This window comes from Pinus tabuliformis, chromosome 8 (assembly GCF_031772625.1).
Source record: "Pinus tabuliformis cultivar Carrire ecotype Pingquan chromosome 8, CPIR1, whole genome shotgun sequence".
NCBI classification, from domain to species: domain Eukaryota; kingdom Viridiplantae; phylum Streptophyta; class Pinopsida; order Pinales; family Pinaceae; genus Pinus; species Pinus tabuliformis.
The window spans coordinates 1,620,097,363-1,620,118,193 of NC_142294.1; positions in this window are offsets into that span (position 1 = coordinate 1,620,097,363).

Here is a 20,831-nt window from a genome sequence, read left to right on the forward strand (position 1 = left end):
ACTTCAATTCGCCGATCGCCGAACTCCAATCACCTTTTATGCTTAATCCTTGGTCCTTTGGCACTCCTCGTGAATGTAGGCCAGCCCCCATATCGTAGCCCCCCAATCGAAGGTTTTCAATCGGTGATTCCACTTTGATGCACAACACGTTGCAACCACCAATATCCGATGCGTTAGACCCTGAACCTCTAATTGCCAATATGTGGGATCGTCGATTGGGCCCACTTTGAAAATCGCAATCGGCACGTTCTGACGCGTGCCATTGGTATGACCTCCAAAAACATGTGACCGTCGATTGTCGATTGGTCCCACTTGGAATATCGCAATCAGAACTTTCTGACCTGTGTCATTGGTATGATCGCCAAAAAACTTGCAATCGTCGATTTTCGATCGCCTCTCATACTTAGCCCTTTATTCCTTTCTCTCTTGTGACCATGGGCTAACTCCCATATCGGATCCCCCCAATCGAAGGTTCGCTATCGGCGAATTATTTTGATGCACAATACGCTGCTACCGTTGATCGTTAATTTCCGATTGGTAACGTCATCACTGCCACGTGTCGCTTCCTGAGTCGTGACACGTGTCACTCAGACATGCCTCCATAAGACCCTGAAAATGCCATATCAGCATGCCATATGTCTTTCGTACCGCCATGTGTCACCTATCAGCACTAATCCTATGTAGCCACGTGTCTAGTTTGAGGAGAGAGAAAAGGCCTGCCCTCTTCTAGTTTTGCAACTGAATTCCTTTGTAAATGCTCTTTGGATATTCCCAATGCTTTAACACTAGAGGCTCAATCCCGACGAATTTAATCGCAATCGGAACTTCATGTTATATTGTAACTTTAAAAGGTTGTCACCTATTTGGTCGTCGATTGCGATGTATTGATCTCTTGATGCTCGGATGCATTGGATCTCCGATATGCAAGATCACCGATGTGCAGGATCGGCAATATGCGGGATCATCGACATGTGAGATCGTCGATATGCCGGGGGATTTTACCCTTATGCATTTTATCCTTATTTTCTAGTTTTCAAAAGGGCAACTTCAATCTGCGCTAACTTTTGAATCTGGAGTCCACTTGAGGTGTTCCATATACCATTGGAAAGCTAATTCTGAGAACTATCCATTTGAGGGGGTCTGATTTAGATTTGAGGGCTTATGTGGCTTGAAATATGGCTGAAAACTTTTATGTTCTTTTGTACGTTAGTGAACTAAAAACAAATTTTGCAGTGAGTGACAACACTTTCATTGGAAAAATAAAATCAATCAAAATTTGCATACCATTCACCCTATCATAAATTCTTGTCAATCCAAAATTTGGAAAAAATCAAATACTGTTCACCTTAAAATACCCCTTGGATCATACACACACGTTGCAAGCCCTATCAAACACATATATATCAATATAGGCAAAAATCAAAAAGCAAAGTGCCATCACCCTTCCAATCTACCATAAGCACATATATCAATAAAGTAAAGATGCAAACAATTTGAAAACCAACTACCATCACCTGTCCAAAAGCCTCTACAAACAGTATTTAACGTTAATATCATTTAGCGAAAGGCAAGGCCCAAAATATGATTGAGGACTCAATTGTCAATAATACCCAAGTGCAATTTAACTCTTGTAGAAGGCCCCATGTGTATGGTCAAAATATAAATAATTCAAAAAAGGCTTTGATGACACATTTGAACTACAGATTATGATTTGTGTCCAATTTAAAAAATAGCAAATCCAACGACCACACAAACATTCAAAATAAAATTCACTTCATGTGTTAGTTGCTCTGGTGTAAATATGTTTACTTGAGTGAGCAAAAACCATCTTGATTGAATCTCGTGCCATCATATCCTTGATATCCTTTCTAGCAAGTGAACCATTAATATAAAAATTCAAGGAAAACATTAACATTTAGTGAGAATAACCACATACTTATCTGCAAAACATATTCATGAAAAAAAACCAACTCTCCTTGCTTTTCATGATTAAATGGACCAACTTCAGAGGAACCACAATAGAAGACATCCAACATAAGTGTTGAGGTAAGGGATACCCTTATCTCCAAATTGTATATATGTGTTGAGGTAAGGGGTACATATAGTTATATAGGTATGTAATTATATTGTTTTTATGGAGGAAATACCAAATTAATGTTTGAATGAAACACAACTACAAAAAGATGAATGGCTAGTGAAAGAAACTTACACCAAAAAGAAGGTAGCAAAAAAATGTTGAGTTATCTTGAACATTCACCATTCGAACTATTCACTAGACCTAAAGCCAAAAAGTACAAAATTAACATCAGATTCATACAAAAAAATCAACAAAAATACAACCAATAATTATTTATAAATGATCTAACATATAGAAATACATAAGGAAAGTGAAATTAGGATGTTTTAAAAATTAACCTTGTTCAAATTCGTAACAAAATCTGAAAATACTTTGTAATCGTTTTCTTCTAATTTGTATGTATCATTCCTAGCATTGTATGATAATTTATCCATTTCTATAACAGATTCAATTTGCACAAAATCATGATCTGTCAAATCATACGTATAATGGCAGAAGTGTCCTCAGACACGTAATTTTATTAATCAGAAAAAAAAACAATTACATAATTGATTTGCAAGAGCTTACACCCGAACAACCAAACACTCTTGCAATGAGCTATTTATAAGCTCCATTTCCTAACTACCTCTAATTATGGATCACTTACAAGTGTCCATTTACAATAAATGCTATTCAAACCAACTAGCTAACTAATCTCCTATAATAGAGCCTAAGATACGACTCATTTGGAGAGTCATATCTTGTTACAACAATATACTAATTCTAATTGTCTCTAAAATAATTAATCATTCTAGAATAATTATTAATTTAATATCTTAAATTAATAATTATTTTATTTCAATTTTATAACCTATGATAATAAAGTATTTTTGGATCATCTAACATTCCCCCCTATGATCCAAAGATACATTACAACAGATACCAAGTTCATCCCTGAACTTAGTAAATTTTATTCTGCCAAGCGGTTTGGTGAAAATGTCGGAGATCTGATCTTCGGAAGGACAATAAACTGGTTTGAGGACATCTTTGGCAATGAGCGAACTGATATGATGATACTTGGTGTCCACATGCTTTGTCTTTGAATGAAAAACTGGGTTCTTGGCAAGTTTGATGGCTGACTGGCTGTCAATGAACAATGATGTAGCTTCTCCCTGAGAAATGCCCAAGTCCTGCAAAATTCGGCGAAACCAAACAATTTCACATGCTACTTCCCATGCTGAAATGTACTCTGCTTCTGTTGAAGAAGTGGCCACAGTAGCTTGTTTCTTACAACTCCAAGATACTGCTGTTGACCCCATGTTCATTAAATAACCTGATGTCGATGCTCGATCATCAATACTCCCAGCAAAGTCGGCATCAGAATATCCACCAAGTACAAAATTTTTAGTCTTTGTGTAAAGAAGACCAAAATCTTTTGTTCCTTGGATATATCGAAGAACTCTTTTGGCTGCATTCCAGTGGCTGTCTCGTGGTTCCTGCATAAAACGTGAAAGAATACTGACTGCATAAGATAGATCAGGATGAGTATTGGTCAAATAAATCAAGCTGCCAATCAACTGTCTGTAAGTTGTACTGTCCACCTTTTCCCCCCTTCAAATTTTGAAAGTTTCAAATTCTGCTCCATGGGGGTGAGAACGGGCTTGCAATCTTGCATGCCAAATCGTTGAAGAACCTCTGCGGCATACTTACTCTGAGAAATGAAAATATGATGTGGACGTTGGAAGACTTCAACTCCAAGATAGTAGTGAAGTAATCCCAAATCTGTCATCTTAAAACCTGCATGTAACTCCTTTTTTACCTGCGCAATATGATCATCATGATTGCCAGTGATGATCAAATCATCTACATACATAACAAGAAGTACCAAATATTTTCCCTGTTGTCGCACATACAAAGTATCATCAGATTCACTGCGATGAAAACCAACTTTCTTAAGGTAATCATCCATCTTGGCATACCAGGCTCGGGGTGCTTGTTTTAACCCATATAAAGCCTTGATCAATTTGCAGACTTTATGTTCTTGTCCTTCCACTTCAAAACCTGGTGGTTGGGTCATATATACGTCCTCCTGTAAATCCCCGTTGAGAAAAGCACTTTTTACATCCATTTGATGAACTTTCCATCCTTTTTGAGCGGCCAATGCAAGTGTTAATCGGATGGTGTTCCATTTAGCTGTTGGAGCAAAGGTTTCTTCATAATCAATGCCTTCCTGCTGCGCAAAACCTTTTGCGACAAGTCGTGCTTTATACTTGTCAAGTTCACCCTTCTGATTATACTTAATTCTGTAAACCCATTTACAGCCGATGGGTTTAACATTTGCTGGACAATCAACAAGTTTCCAAGTGTTGTTATCAATTACTGCTTTATATTCTTCAACCATAGCCTGTTGCCATTCTTTATGTTTTACTGCCTCTTTGTATGTGGAAGGTTCAGTAAAATCATTTGCTATCAAGGCAAAATTGCCTTCACTTCTATGTGCTCTTCTGGTGCCAGTTTTATTCTGTTCATCAGGCTTTACATCTTTCAAAAGTTGAACTGCCCATTTCGGAAGTTGGTGCTCACTTGTTTGTGCTTCTGTAAAGTCCCCATCATTATAAAGAGGATTAATATAAACTGATGTACGCCGTTCAGGTGAAGAATGTGGAGACTCACTATCTGAAGAACTGCTGCTGCTTGGAGATGCGGATGAACTGCTAGAAGACCCGGATGATGTTGTTGATGTAGATGGACTGGATGACTCATCTTCAGAGGAAGGAAAATCAAGTTCATACCAATTTGGTGAAGTTGGTTGACTTTTCATTTGTCCATTTCTTTTACTTCCCTTAGTTTCTAATTTGTGAAGAAGATTTTCAATTTCTTCAGCACTCTTACTCTCTGTTTCATCAAAAATGACATCCCTGCTCACAATGAATTTTCCATTGGTCAAAAGACGATACCCTTTCTTCTCATCAGAATAGCCAATCATTGTGCATTTTAAACTTCTTGAGTCAAGCTTAGTTCGTTTTTCTTTCGGAACTAAGGCATAACACACTGACCCAAAAACTCTAAGATGTTTAACTCGTGGTTTGAAACCAAACCAAGCTTCATACGGTGTGATTCCGTCTAAAGAAGCAGTTGGAGATCTGTTTCTTAAGTAGACAGTTGTATGTATTGCTTCCGCCCAATATGTTGGACTTAACCTCTTGAAGGTTAACATGGATCTCGCCATTCCTAACAAAGTGCGATTCATTCTTTCGACTACTCCATTTGCTGTGGAGTGTAAACATTAGTGAGATGTCGTCTTATGCCATTTTCACTGCAATAAGTTTTGAATTCATTTGAAGTGAATTCTCCCCCATTATCCGTCCTGAGAGTACCTATCTTTTCTTTGACTTCATTTGCAACAAGTTGGCGAAAAATTTTAAACTTATCAAATGCTTCTGACTTGTTCTTCAAGAAGTAAACCCAAGTCATTCTGCTGAAATCATCAATGAATAGTAAGAAATACTTGCAACCACCAAATGAGGTTTGTAGTGGACCACAAACATCACTGTGAATTAGTTGGAGCCGCCTGTTTTCACGCCATGAACTTGTTGGAAAACTTTCTCGACTTTGTTTCCCATAAATGCAAGCTTCACATTTTGCATTTTCCCTTTTGAATGTGGGAAGTCCTTTAACCATTCCTTGTTTCTGCAATTGAGAAAGACTCTCAAAATTCAAATGTCCATATCTTACATGCCATAGTCTGATAGGTGAAATACCTGTAGTCACTGCCCTTGCAAAATCAGAATGCCTTGGAATAACTGTCCCTTTCATCCATAACAGTTTTCCATCTTCATAACCTGTCATAACTGTTTTCAAATTCTGTTTCACTGAATTAATCTTCACTAAACCATCTTCCATAATCACCTGATGTCCTGCTTGTCGAATCGTGACTAAAGAGAGCAAATTTTTCTTGAAACTAGGTACATACCATACATTGGAAATCAATTTTTCTCCAATGTCAGGGAGAAAAAATTTCACTACTCCTTTTCCATAAGGAGTATGTTTTGTATCATCAGCAAGAAAAATTGAATTAAGTTGGCATTCTTGAAAATTCCAGAAAAAATCACGTCGACATGTCATGTGCTGAGTTGCCCCGGAATCCAAGATCCAGGCATCTTCATAGTCACTTCTAAGATGAGATGAAATTTGTGATGCTGGTGAGGAAGTAAAAACATATTCTGAGCTATCTTCATCTTGATCATTTGCAAATTGTGCTGAATGCTGCTGAAACTTGGGAATTTTATTAAGTGAAGTTCGACAATCTTCAGCATAATGGCCAACTTTGTTGCATCTTCGACACACAATTTGACTAAAGTCTCTTCCTCGTCCTGAAGATTGTCCTCTGCCTCTGCTTTGACCTCTATTTGGAGATTGTCCTCTACCTTGACTATTATATCCTTGTCCTTGAAAATTGCCTCTTCCTTGGTTGTTTCCTCTACCTTGAAAATTATTTCTTCCTCCTCTGTTAAAATTGTTGCCTCTACTTTGGCTTCGACCTCGATTATGTGTTGCTTGATTCTGATTCCATCGGCCTCTTCCTCGAGAACTATTTGCTGAAGACTTACTTGTGCTGGCTTCTATGAGAAAAACATCTTCACCAACTTTCTTCTTCTTCCCAAAAGTTTTATCATGCTGACTTAACATTTCACAAAGTTCATCAAACTTTAGTTTTTCTAATTTCCCAGTTACTTGTAAAGTTTCTAAAAAATGCGTATAGGAAGAAGGAAGCCTAGCAATTACAATTGTGACCATAAAGCTATCATCAATTGCGGGAAAACCAGCATTAATAATTTCCTGCTTAATATTCTTAAGTCTGGAGAGATATTCAAGAATATCACCATCTTCAGTTAATTTTTGTTGCAACAATTTTAGCTGTAGATCAACCTTCTTTGATTCTGGCTGAGTATCAAAGAGGTCTTTAAAATTTTTCAAGGCAGTCCATGCATCTGTGGCATTCTCTATATGTACATACATTTCATCATTCACAGACGATTTAATAAGAGCTAAGGCTTTAGCATTCTTGATTTCCCATTTTGCCAGTGGATCTGCATCTGTGGGTTTATTCGGCTTTACATCTCCATCACATATTCCTTGCCATAATTCATTGTAAATGAGTGTGCTTTCAATAAGACGATGCCACGTTTTATAAGATTTAGTGCACTCAAGTTTGTCGGAATCAGAAAATAAGTTAATCAACTTAGACATTTTTAGCGATGAAGAGACGCATCAAGAAGCAGAACGGAAAGGACAAGATAGTCAACACAACACACCACGCAAAAAACACGATCTATCGGGGCTTGGCCTTGACCCTCGAATAGTCGTCAAAACAGGAGAATATTGACTGAGCTTTGCACTTGGCTCTAGTCAATTTCTCAAATATTTACAAGGCAACTTTAAATATTTGGCGAAAAATTTTAAACTTATCAAATGCTTCTGACTTGTTCTTCAAGAAGTAAACCCAATTCATTCTGCTGAAATCATCAATGAATAGTAAGAAATACTTGCAACCACCAAATGAGGTTTGTAGTGGACCACAAACATCACTGTGAATTAGTTGGAGCCGCCTGTTTGCATGCCATGAACGTATACATGTGTTTCCCCTTTATTCTACTATACCAACATAATTGAAGCTTGATGCCTTCTAATATATCCAAAAATTCGATGTCATTATGGTAATCAAACACCCTATTACCATCCTTGTTCCTTACTCTTTGGACCCTTCCAGTGTACCACGTTCCACAAGAAACACTTTTCTTTCTACTTAGAGGAACACATTTTCTTGTAGTACGTTCAGTGGGGGGAATTGAGTTGCTTTATGTTAAAAATGTCAATGGCAGAGACGGAATATGAATGATAAACATTAAATTGCCTTTACTATTCACAATGATATATATATAGTACATTGGTGTGACCCCTAGATTCATATTCCAAGTGGTCTTTTGGACTCTAGTGGTTGTTCACATTCCACACCAACCCATAGAGGATTAGGTTTCCAACATTCCCCCCCTTAATCCAAAGGGTTATGTATGAGTCCAAGAAGAGAGTTGTAATACAAAATGTGCAAAAACATGCATGGCAGCACTACGCTGAATGTGCTCTCTGAAATGTTGGTATAAGGGGGTGGTTTAAGGATGACCACCAACACTGGAACGCTTAGTGTAGTTCCCAGAACTCTTCCAAATCTGGCATGAAGTTGAGGTCTTTTGCTAGAGGAAGTGCTCCTAATGTTTTGAAGAGGGAAACCTTCAACCTTGAAAGGGAGGTCTCACCCCGCATAAAAAGGGAGAACCTCAACCTAAAAAGGGAGGTCTCAACCTGTGATGGTTTAAGGATGACCACCAACTCTGGAATGCTTAATGCAATTCCTGGAACTCTTCTAAAACTAGCAAGAATTTGAAGTCTTTTGCTAGAGGAAGTGTCCCCAATTCTTTGAAGAGATGTCTCAACCTCGCATAGATGGTTTAAGTTTGATCAACAACCGAAGGCATGCTCAGGGGCATCTTTGTCTCTGGCTACAACTCTGAATCTGGTACGGAAGTTTGTGGCTCAGACTCGCTTGATGTGGCTTTGAATCTTGTAGATGACCATCACTTCCCCCTATCAGATACAAGGTGAGAAGATGGTGAAAACTCAACTGCAAGATTGTTCAATACTTTAGAGCAAGTTCTGACATATGACTGAAATATCTTCTTGGTCGTTGAAGCCCATTGCCAAGAAGCGATCCATCCAAGATGAATCTTTGTTCTTGGAGGAGCCTTGTTTTTGAAGCATTTGTTTGAAGAATGATTAGTTTTATGACAGTTCTTACATGGATGAAGATCAAAACAATGATCTTTCACATGGCCAACTCTGTCACAATGTTGACATTTAACAGTCTATTGTGGTTGGTTTGGAAGAGGACCAGAATCTGAAATAGCTGAAGGTGAATTGTCATGAAGAAATCTAGCAATCTGAAACTGGATAGACTTTGAGTAATTTGGAATATGAAAGGACACATCCTTGTCATATCCAAGACCGGTTATTTTTCTTGTTATGGAAAATCTCTTCCCAAGGTCTGATGATTGGCTTGGGAAGTGCAAGCTAAATTTCTGGTTTTGCATGCGAATATGTTCTTGCACTAGGCACTAAATAAACCTCAACTTCATATTCTTGGTGTTGATGGGAGTTTGTCTCAATCTTTAACAGAGGATTGTTCTGAACAGAAAAAAATTAGAATGACAACTCTTCTGTTGAAACTCATCTCGTTGTAGCTGACTCAAGCTGTAAAAAATCAATATTTTCCTGTGCATTTTGCAGGAAGGTATTAATATCCAAAACAGCATTTTTTTTTATTTCTACCATCCCATCAACCATGGAATGTATTAGACTATTCAATAATTCTAATACGTCACTCATTTGATCCATTTCACAACAATTGAAGTGGAAAAATGGTGTTGGCTTAAACTAAGGTACAGATAAAATGATAAATAACTCTCGCCACTAAATAACTACAACTATAAGATGAGTAGCAAGCTACCAACAGAACTGTGAAAATTAAGTTCCCTGAATATTGCACCGTCTTCACCTTAGGTTGGACTCTTGATCGCGTCCAATGCTATATATGAAGAAAAACAAATTTGAACGTCCCCAAAACAATAAGGTTGTGAATGAGACTTACCAACACCTATAGATGTGTAGTTGACCAGATAGTCTACTTTAGGCCATGTCCAGAGGCGAACTTCATCATAGGCTCTACGGATACTGGCATGGCGTCCGAGTGGCCTAGAAGCAGGAGGCTTCATGGATTCTTGTCTCCCAATGAAACCATCAACGCTGCTCACCAACACATTCACAGTCATCTTCAAGATGTGTAGTTGCTCTCTTTAGTTCGCTTACGAAGATAGTGAGCACAAGAGTAGACAACATTCAAGTCTTTCCAACCGATCATCTAGTTGGGGTAGAGATTAAAAAGGATTAGCATAACTTTTGGCGTTTGTTTAAGCTTATTGCATGCAAAATTTCCCTCCTTCCTCGAGCTTTAAGCAAAACAACCTTCACAAATCTTTTGTTGAATTAATTTGTCCATGACAATTCCAATTCAGTCGAGCTACCCCGATTTATTTACCTCAACTTTATCTCATTTCTACTAAATGACTGAAATTTAACACTTCCTCTCCCAAAATTAAACCTATACAACAAAAATATACCACTCTTTTGATGAAAGAATAAATTCCTCCTTCAGGACTCCTATTTTTTTATATATATACCTCTCTCAAACAACCATTTGGATAGAGAGGGTTCCTCGTGACTGCTATTTTCATAGAAAATCTCTCCAAAACCGCCTTCTGGATAGAAGGAAGACTAAATTTTTCCACTACCACAAATTTCAACCCCTTCTCATACTCTAAAATTCCTCACTGCTTTACTCCCTCTCTCCTCTGAAACTCGAACATCAGTTGTTGCACAATTCGAGTATCTCTTTTTGTTGCAAAATCAAAGTCATTTCGTTGCTTATGATGGATTGACGTCGTGAAATTCAAACATCTTTTATGTCATCAAAGTTTCCATATGCAGAGCTTCCACAAATTTCATATTCGAAAGTGTGCACTGAAAGTCATAGACCAACAAGAATTTTGTAACGACGAAAGTTCATAATTCTCACTGATCATCACCCTTTTACATTGGAGACTAGCGTGGATTTTGTGCTAGCAAAGTTATATAAATGAGATGGTTGAGTGCATAGGAACAAGAACTAATGGGAGAGAACGTTTTGATTCCAGGAAATGACGGGAATTGATGGGAGAGAACATTTCAATTCCAAAGCTGACAGAACATTTTGATTATAGCAGCCACGAAATGGTTTCCATTAGCAGCAACTCTATTTATTGAATTGGTTCAAATACCATTGTATGTTGAAGGGCCACCAATGCCAAATGTCTGTTTTAGGCCGAAACCCTGACAGATTTGTTGATGGCTAATTCCAAATAATTTCAAAATTCATTTCTTGAGCACATCAAGAGAATGCACGGGAAGCCCCAAGGGATAGCTCAAATGGTCGAGTTCCCGTTGTTAAGCACTTTCCGAGTTGGGAGGTCACGGGGTCAAATCTCCTCGACGCCTTCGGGGTTAGGCCTGTTAAGATTGGCCGACGGGCAGATCCCTTCGGGTGGAACTGCCCCGATATTTACCGTGGATGTAGCGGCCACTCAGTGACCGTGAACCACAGCTTAAAAAAAAAAAGAGAATGCACGGGTTCAGTCATTTGAGGAGTAACTAAGAAATTCTAGCAAAGAGATATAGTGGTGCAATTCAGAGTCAGAGAAACAACGGTCGCTCTGGTCGCTGATAGGCTATAATGAGGTGCAAAGGCAGTGACACATCTGAGGATGAGGAGAACGCCCATTATTTTTTTCTATTTTGAGACAATGGGCAAATGTGCATGTGCTAGGATGCATGTGCATTTACATCCGACTACTGACAAAGGCATAAATATTCTGTAATTGGGTTGGTGGAACAATTACTGGAACCCTTGGAATTTCGAACCCAGGAATAACGTTTTTGGTAGCAGTTTAAGAAAAATGACTTTACGGAGGCCTTCAGAAAATGCACGGACTTTACAGGTAATAAGAGCACAGGTTTTAACGTTTCATTCAATGTTCAGTGGAACACATTAAAATTATTCAACAGAGAACATAACTTAAATAATGGAGAGGATTTGTTGGAGTTACGCATAGAAATATGCCACAATTCACGACCTTTGACACCAAATATAATATATATATTCCATGAAGAGGAGGGATACATCACCAGTTTGCAAGAAATTCATCAACGCATTGTATATACGATATATATACTCTTGCAAGAGCGCATACACCAAGTATTACCCAACACAGGAATCAATGAGAAATATGACTCTATCCTGACAAATACTCACAAACTCATAAGCTTCATTGAGACAGAAAAGTGCAGGTTTACACAGGCCACAAAAACAAGTGGCTTACATGAGATTGAGCAGGTTATGAACGTACCAACTCCAATACCATGTTAAACATGTCAATGGCAGAGACAGAATATGAATGATAAACATTGAATTTCCTTTATTATTACAATGATACATATATATAGTACATTGATGTGACCCTTGGATTCATGTTCCAAGTGGTCTCTTGGATACCGATGACTGTTCACATCCCATGTTAAACTCACATGGGATGTGAACAGTCATAAAATGGTAGAACAGTGAATTGTATTTCTTAGTAACTTAGATGTACATTTATAATACATTAGAGTGACCGTTGGATTCCATATTCCAAGTGGTCTCTTGGACTCCAGTGGTTTTTCACATTCCACACCAACCCATAGAGGACTAGGTGTCCAACACTTTCAAACAACACCCCACAATATTATCCAATTCAAAATCCAATTGAAACACCCTTTTGTGGAGCCTTCTCATCTCACCTAAAGTAGACCCCATTTCTCACTTTCGTCAACCTATCTTTGAATAATGTTGTATTTCCATTCAACTGACTAACCAACCATGCTTTGAACATATCCTTACCATCAAGAGCCACCATCAGTTTTATAGTTTTTCTTACATTTTCATCAATGGAATCTAAAATTTCATCCAACTCGTGCCTCCACTCACTTTCCATTATTTGCAATTCACCTTCATCGTGTACCAATGAAAATGAAGATTGGAATATAGAGTTGGAACAAATTGGTGGAGAATCATGAACTACTTCATCAAAATTTGGAATGTTGGATAATTTTGATCCTCTATCCATGTTTTAACCCACCAAGAAGATTTAGTGTAATTTTTTGGTTGCATTCCAAGAATTGATAAAATGTCTTGTGTATCCTTCAATCCAATCTTAAGAGCTTCTATAATTTTAGCGTATGTGGATATTGAATCATACTATGACAATATGTTAATGTTTTGTATTGTTTCTTGGTGCAATCTATTCCAAGTCTTTCTTGCTTCTTATGAGATTTATTAAAATGAAGCCCTTGGGGATTTGATTCTATTGAAAATGTAACTAGGTTCGGTCTTCATAAAATGTATTTGTCAAAATAATTTTTATTATTGTTACAATTACTTATTAAAGCATGGGTTTCATGCTTGGGTCATCATTTTATTAGTCAAAGTCCCCATTTTAGACTCCTAAGATTAATAAAGAGTCATTAGAGTCATTGTATATTTCATGAGACCCTTATTGGGCTTTCGAACAATGTAAAGATAATTATTTTTTAGTCAAAAATGAATTATGTAACTTCCACACCAATTTGACCTCAAGAAGATCAAGTCGGCCTCAAGGAAGGAAATTTGACCTCATTGGAAGGCTATATATACAAGGCAGTTCAACTTCTTTTGAGAATCTCATCTCTCTCACACATAGTTCAATATCTGGAAGCTGGAAGCTGGGAAAAAGTGTGAAGTTGAAGGAAGAGTCGAAAAGGAGTGAGAGTTTGGTCAAGGAGGAAGGAAAGAAAAAAATAGAAGTTTCTCTCTCTCTCTCTCTCTCTCTCTCTCTCTCTCTCATGTGGGCTAGTTTAGGAGATCGAAGTCTCCTTGTCAAAGTCGAAGTTGTTGCTAATGTTGGAAGCTACCAAATCGAAGTTGCTAGGGTCGAAGTGTCGCTACTAGGTAGAAGGTTGGATCAAAGAAGGAGAGGTTGGCTTGGTGTGGAGGAGGTATTTGTCTAGGTTGAAGAGTCTCAAAGAAAACTATTGAAGGAAGAGATTTTGACTGTGTTTTCCCCTAGATAGGGGTTTTTCCTTGGCAAAGTGCCTACATCTTGTGTCTTGTGTCTTGTGTTTTTGTGATCTTCATGCACACATAATTTGGTAATTGCTTGATGAAAGATAATATAACAGATAAGTAAAAGAAGCCAACATAATTCACAAGTAATTATCAAGAAAGAGAAAAATAACACTAATCCTACTAGCATTGGTTTCTCAACATGGTATCAGAGCTACAGTGAAAGAAGATTGAAGATCACTTTGTTGGCTTGAAGGAAATGATTACTCCCTCTATGAATGGGATTCAATACTACAGGAAGTTGTATCAAAAATACCTTTTGCTTATTCAACAAAGTCAAAAGTTAAGGGTTCTTGGTTGCTGTTACAATGGAATTGGGAGATAACAAAATTTATTAGAGGCCTGAGATCAACATCATTAAAGTTGTAGAATGGTGCTAAGATGAAGGAGGAGGAAAAAGACAGTTTAAGGATCTATTGAAAGTAATCTAAAGAACCTCAGGAAGTTGATTAAAGGATCATACAAAGAGATCTTATAAGGAAAGAAACTTACTATCTTCAAGGATAATGTCTAACACAATAAAAGAAGAGAACAAATTAGAAGAATCATTCGATTACAATGCTTGGAAGAAGAGGATAAATATCATCCTCGAAAAGAATGAAGTCTTGGATCTGGAAAAAGGAAAAGTGAGAAGTCTACAAAGAAATCAAGAAGTCTAAAGGGCCAAGAAAGAAGGGGCAGGGATCAAACAAACTTTTCCAAAGAAGTTTCACCAAAGAAGAACACAATGGAAGGACCCGAAGTCAAAGACCTATTTTCTAGGAACCCTTAGGGACTTTATCCCTTGCATCCCTCAAGATTGGAAGGAGCCCTTACCAACTTCAAAAGATAAGTATCTTGTTCCTTGTATTGTCTTTTATATTCAATTTCCCTTACTTATCTAAGTTTGTTTACATTAAATACTAATCACATTTCTAGCCATATTTTTGTTTAGAAAAGACTTGTACTCAGGGAACATGGAAGAAGGCTTCACACGACAAAGCATTGGAATTACAAGGTTTGTTAAGAAACAAGAGGTATGTTTTGAATTACAAGTTTTTATCTCTCCATTTTCATCCTTGATAAACTATTACTAACATATTTTTGTCTAGCTTCCATGAATCTTAAAGATTCTTGATTGGGTGATTCATCATTAGATAAATCTGCGCTCCTCATATCTTTGATTGCTCTTGTGGAACGTTAGAAAGGTTCATTAAGAAAACACTAACTTAAGGGATGTCGATGATCTTGTGTGAAACTCTAATCTGCTTAGGGATATTGTTAAAAGAAAATGTATGATGTTTTGATGAAGTCATGTTTGGGGTTTTGGTATGGTTATGGAAACCCTAACTTGTTAGGGTTTAATGGTAATGTTTGAAATCTCGAACCTTTGAAGTATTGGTAATTTAGGGTTTGTTATGTTTTGTATTGAAACCCTAGATCATTAGGGTTTGGTAGAGTGTATAAGCAAGACCCTTATAATGTCCTAGAAATGAAATCCTTGGTGTATGTGCTTGTCCTATCAAACCCTAGTCTGATCAAGTTTGTTATATGTCTAACTCTTATTGATATTTGTGTCGTTGGGTTTGACTAACACATGTTATGATATGCTTGTGCATGATGATGAAATCCTAGATATATGAGTTGACCTAATTGTTCATGGTCATGAGTCCTAGGGTTTGGAACTAAGCCCTAGTTGAAGTTTGATTCTCTAGGATGATAGTATTTGTAAATTCTAGGGTTTTGTAAACAAACCTTAGTAGAAGTCCAAATCTATGATATATAATGACTATGTGATAATTTGAGATTTGTGTAAGATTGTTGAAATCTGAGTTTTAGTTGTGATTAATGTTTGATTGAGAAAATCTAGGGTTTGCAACAAACCCTAGTGAAATCTAGTCATGTTGTTGATTGAGTTGTGATTGGTTTTGATTGTTGAATCTCATGTATGAAATCTAGGGTTTGTATGAAATCCTAGTAGGAAGTCTAACATATGAATTCTGAAAGTTGTTAGATACATTGTAGATCTATATTTGTTTGAATTGTTTTTAAGGTTTGCAATGTGATGTAGTAGGGTATGTCATACCTTTGGAAGAAACATTGAAACCCTAGATGTAATGAAAGTTGTTATGAAATGCTCAAAGTCTCAATAAAGTAGTCTAGGGTTTATGAAAAAAAACCTTAGCAAGAAGTTGAAGAGTATGTGTCTCTTGTTTGTAATTAAGTTTGGGCATCTGATATATAAAATTGAATGCTTCCGTGATTTTGATATGGTTAATTTCATGCTTCTATAGATTTGGTTGTACTTGCTATCTAAGTTATGCAGGTACACGATCTTCAAGATGCTTGAAAATGTTCATAAAATAAAGTTGATGTGATAAGCATGATGTGAATAATGATGGTCATAACTCTGATGATAAAGATGGAAGTCATGAAAGAGTCTCTGATGTCATAGAAGTTGAGCCCCCTAAGTTAAGAAGGAGCTCGAATGAAAGGAATCTCCCTAGGTTAAGAGGGAGCTTGGGTATATCCCTTGTATAAGAATGATTAGATCCTCCTTGGTTAAGAGGGAGTGATGGATATGGTTCTCTACTTCATGTGTCATGGACTAGACCAAGACTAATAGTTGTAAGTTTTAGTGAAGGCCATGAGTGAGAGAAGAAAATTGGAGGATATATTTTGAAGGGTTGCTGATATAAGAAACGTCGGATTGATTTGTGGATTATGTTGCTACATGAGAAGTACGAAAAGCAGTTGTATGGATAAGGAATCTTCTATCAAGATTCATTGGGAAAGCTCTAAGTAAGCAACATAGAGTTGTCTGGAAGACCCCGGAGGTTTGTATCTATTTATGTACATTGAAAGTTTGCTACTAATTGGGGTTGTGTTTGTACAGGGAAATCTCTCGGAAGTTTGATAGGATGTTTTACATGCCTAGAGTTGTCAATCAGTTTGATTGGGAGATATTTGGTGTCGATCTGTTTGATCGGGGAGGATTTGTTACCGATTGGAATAATCAAGAAGTTGAGGCTTTGTGTGTGAGACATTGCCTAGGAGGACATCTGGCCGACACTATGTGTTGATGTCTAATTCCCAAAGTAGGGAGGTGGCATTGGTCGTAGAGCTCTGACCTCATATACACACCTAAATCCCTGGGTTGATGGTTAGTAAGTAAGCCTGATAGTACCTAGAGAGGCTGAAATCTTTAGTCCATCTTAGTCCCACTTGGATAGATTGCCCTAGTTAGGAATCTAGTCTGTGGCATTGTGGTGCCTAAACTTTTGAGAGACCTTGGATAGGTTGCCCTGGTCAGGAATCTAGTCCATGGCATTGCGATGCCTAAACTATTCATAGTTCATATAGTTTGAGATCTTCCGTATGAATACCTCCCTAGTTAAGAGGGAGTGTTGAAAATTGTAACTAGGTTCGGTCTTCATAAAATGTATTTGTCAAAAGAATTTTTATTATTGTTACAATGACTTATTAAAGCATGGGTTGCATGCTTGGGTCATCATTTTATTAGTCAAAGTCCTCATTGTGAACTCCTAAGATTAATAAAGAGTCATTAGAGTCATTGTATATTTTATGAGGCCCTTCTTGGGCTTTCGAACGATGTAAAAAGAAATATTTTTTAGTCAAAAATGAATTATGTAACCTCCACACCAAGTCGGCCTCAAGAAGATCAAGTTGGCCTCAAGGAAGGAAATTCGATCTCATTGGAAGGTTATATATACAAGGCAGTTCAACTTCATTTGAGCATCTCATCTCTCTCACACATAGTTCAATATCTAGATGTTGGGAAAAGTGTGAAGTTGAAGGAAGAGTCTAAAAGAAGTGAGTTTGGTTAAGGAGGAAGGGAAGAAAAAAATCGAAGTTTTGGTGTCTCTCTCTCTCTCTTTCGTGTGGGCTAGTTTAGGAGATCGAAGTCTCCTTGTCAAAGTCAAAGTTGTCGCTGATACCGAAAGTTGTCAAATTGAAGTTGCTAGGGTCGAAGGATGGATCAAAGAAGGAGAGGTTGGCTCGGTGTGGAGGTCCTTGTCTAGGTTGAAGAGTCTCAAGGAAAACTATTGAAAGAAGAGATTTTGATTGGGTTTTCCCCTAGATAGGGGTTTTGCCCTGGCAGAGTGCCTACATCTTGTGTCTTGTGTTTTTGTGATCTTCATGCACACATAATTTAATAATTGCTTGATGAAAGATAATATAACAAATAAGTAAAAGAAGCCAACATAATTCACAAGTAATTATCAAAAAAGAGAAATCTAACCCTAATCCTAGTAGCATTGATTTCTCAACAAATTCTTCTTCAAAAACTCTATTAAGGGTTCCAACAGTATGAAGCAAGTCAATGTAATCATCGCCCCTCATCGCTCCAACCATCCCACCAACTTTGCTAAATAATTTCTCACACACATCTGACCCAATCAAGTTCAAAACACATGGCAAGTTAGAGTATTGATCTCGAAACAATCTTAGCAACAAAACTGCAAAATGGCAAGAAATTTTCACATCTTGATACGCCTCTCAGTCGATGAAATTTATGTTGACATTAATATGATATTGTTTTTGTACCCAACATAACCATAATGTGAAGAAATGATGAACTTGTGAAGCATTCTGCACTCTTTCCCAAAGACTCAAACTATGAGACATGAAGATGTCAATGTAGTCAGCGACAATCATTAGATAAGTCTTTGTAGCTAATGTCATCTCTAACTTTCCACTTGGTGTACTTCTCAACTCTTTCAAACACCTTTGAACATGCCTTGAAGCAATGCATTGTGCAGAACCCCAATTTTGTCGACCCATCCTCTTTATATATTCACCCTTAAGCTTGTGATCTTCCACTTTAAAAGTGTGATAAACCATTCTGACATGACCAAAACTCATGTACTCATTTCCTAAAACCAATTCTCAACGACCACTAAACAAATGATTCACTAGCTTTTTGGCATTGTGGATGTAATATTGGTCATGCAATCTTGTTACATTGCAATAATTGTACAACCCAGTTAGCCTCCACATTTCCCAAGGAATTTTATATTGAATACTTGATGTTGAAGAATAATCCTTGAACATAAGTTGTCTTCTTCTGCTATCCCCATCTGAGGAATGACCAACAATAGGTCCCAAATTGTTTTCCATGTGCTTCTTCCACATAGATTCTACATTTTCCCATTGTTGGTAAACAAAATTTACATTGAACCTATTGTATGTTGGATGAAAAACCACAACCAAACGAGGAAGTTTTTCATGTAAAGGGTTTGCAATAATAACACGTGCATAATAGTCAATAACATTGTTCTTAAAAAAATTTGTTATAATCTCATAGCCTACAGCACCCTCACCAACTCTCACAAAAAAATGTGATTGGTATTGATGTTCTTCTTTCGTACCGCAAAACCCTACAAGTGCATCACTTTTTGCTATCCACCTAACATATTTTTTCATAATTCTTTCATCTTCAGCAAGGCATATAGGAATTGGGCCATCTATACCATGGTCGGCTTTATAAGAAACATAAACTTTTTCGACTGCCTAAAAAATGTGCCCGTGCTCCCCTGAGATATATGCCAATGACTTTCTAGCTTGCCTTAGAGTCATAGATATTGAAGGACCATCCATATTCAAGCTCATAAAGCTATGTAATCTAAGACCTCCCCATAACTTGATCATCTCATAAAGGGATTTTTTGGTTGTACTATACCTTCTCTCCGTTTTTGCATGCATCAAGTTATGAAAGATATCCTTGTCAAATTCCCAAATTGCATCTTTACCTTGCAATTTTTCTTGCTTATGTGCCTCACACACATCCTTGCAAAATCTAAAGACATCCTTCATTTTTGTCAATTCAAACAACGTTTCCTTCAAGGATCTCATTCTAATAGAGAGGGTAGCAACTTTTGTCCTCTTCCACCAAAGAGTATTGTTGATCTATGGTTAGCATTTGTAACCCGTGCAACATTTTTGAGTTCATTTTGAGTCAAGTAGTCTAGTCTTCACCCTTCTCTTGTACCTCGTTCATGTATTTTATTGGTGCGCCTTGATTCACGATATAATCACATCCTGAAATCGCATTTTGGAACCATCTTACAAAAACTGCATGTTAATTAATCAAATGGGATCCCTGTTTCAAAACCCTATGGCAATGAATATGCTTATATGTACCATCAATAAGACATTCAATACCCTCATAATGTAACATGATCTTGGTATGCTTCCCTACGACCCATAATTTTCCACCCTTTAATCATCCATTAGGACCTTTGTTTCTAACCTCCCCCCATTTCTATCAATATAAGAATACCAATACCCCCAACATTGTAGTAACAAGGAAGATAATTGAACTTTAATAAGATGACAACACAATAAAAAACAAATAAATTTGAAGATAAATAAAATAATATACAAATTCATATTCAAGTTTAATTTAAATTGTTGTAATTAACACACCTTAGAAGGATTTGTAGTTGTAGAACCTCTATATGTAATATTGATTGTGATGATGGGACCAAAAACCTAGTCAAACTTTGTTGGAGCTTATCATTGGTAGGCTTCTTGAGTCTCCCGATTGTGCCACTCATCAACCCAACATCCTCAAAGGCTAAACTATTAATTATGAAGATTGACTGTAGCTACAAAATTCAACAGATAGAGTTAATAATAACACTAAAAATATTGTTGATAAAGATGATGACACAGACAAAAGAGAGGTGAATTTTATTATGTCACCTACTAAGCTCTAGTCAAGTCTAGATCATACTGCAATGGACCAAACCATACTAAGCATGTCTTTATAAGGTATAGACAAAAGAGTAATTCTGACTTATGTATTGGTTACTTCCATATATTATAAATTAACTTATGAATTGGTTATATCCATATATTATAAATTTGTATCTTGACATTGGTAATAGTTGAAATGGTTTATGCTTTTCCATCATCTACTTATGTCTA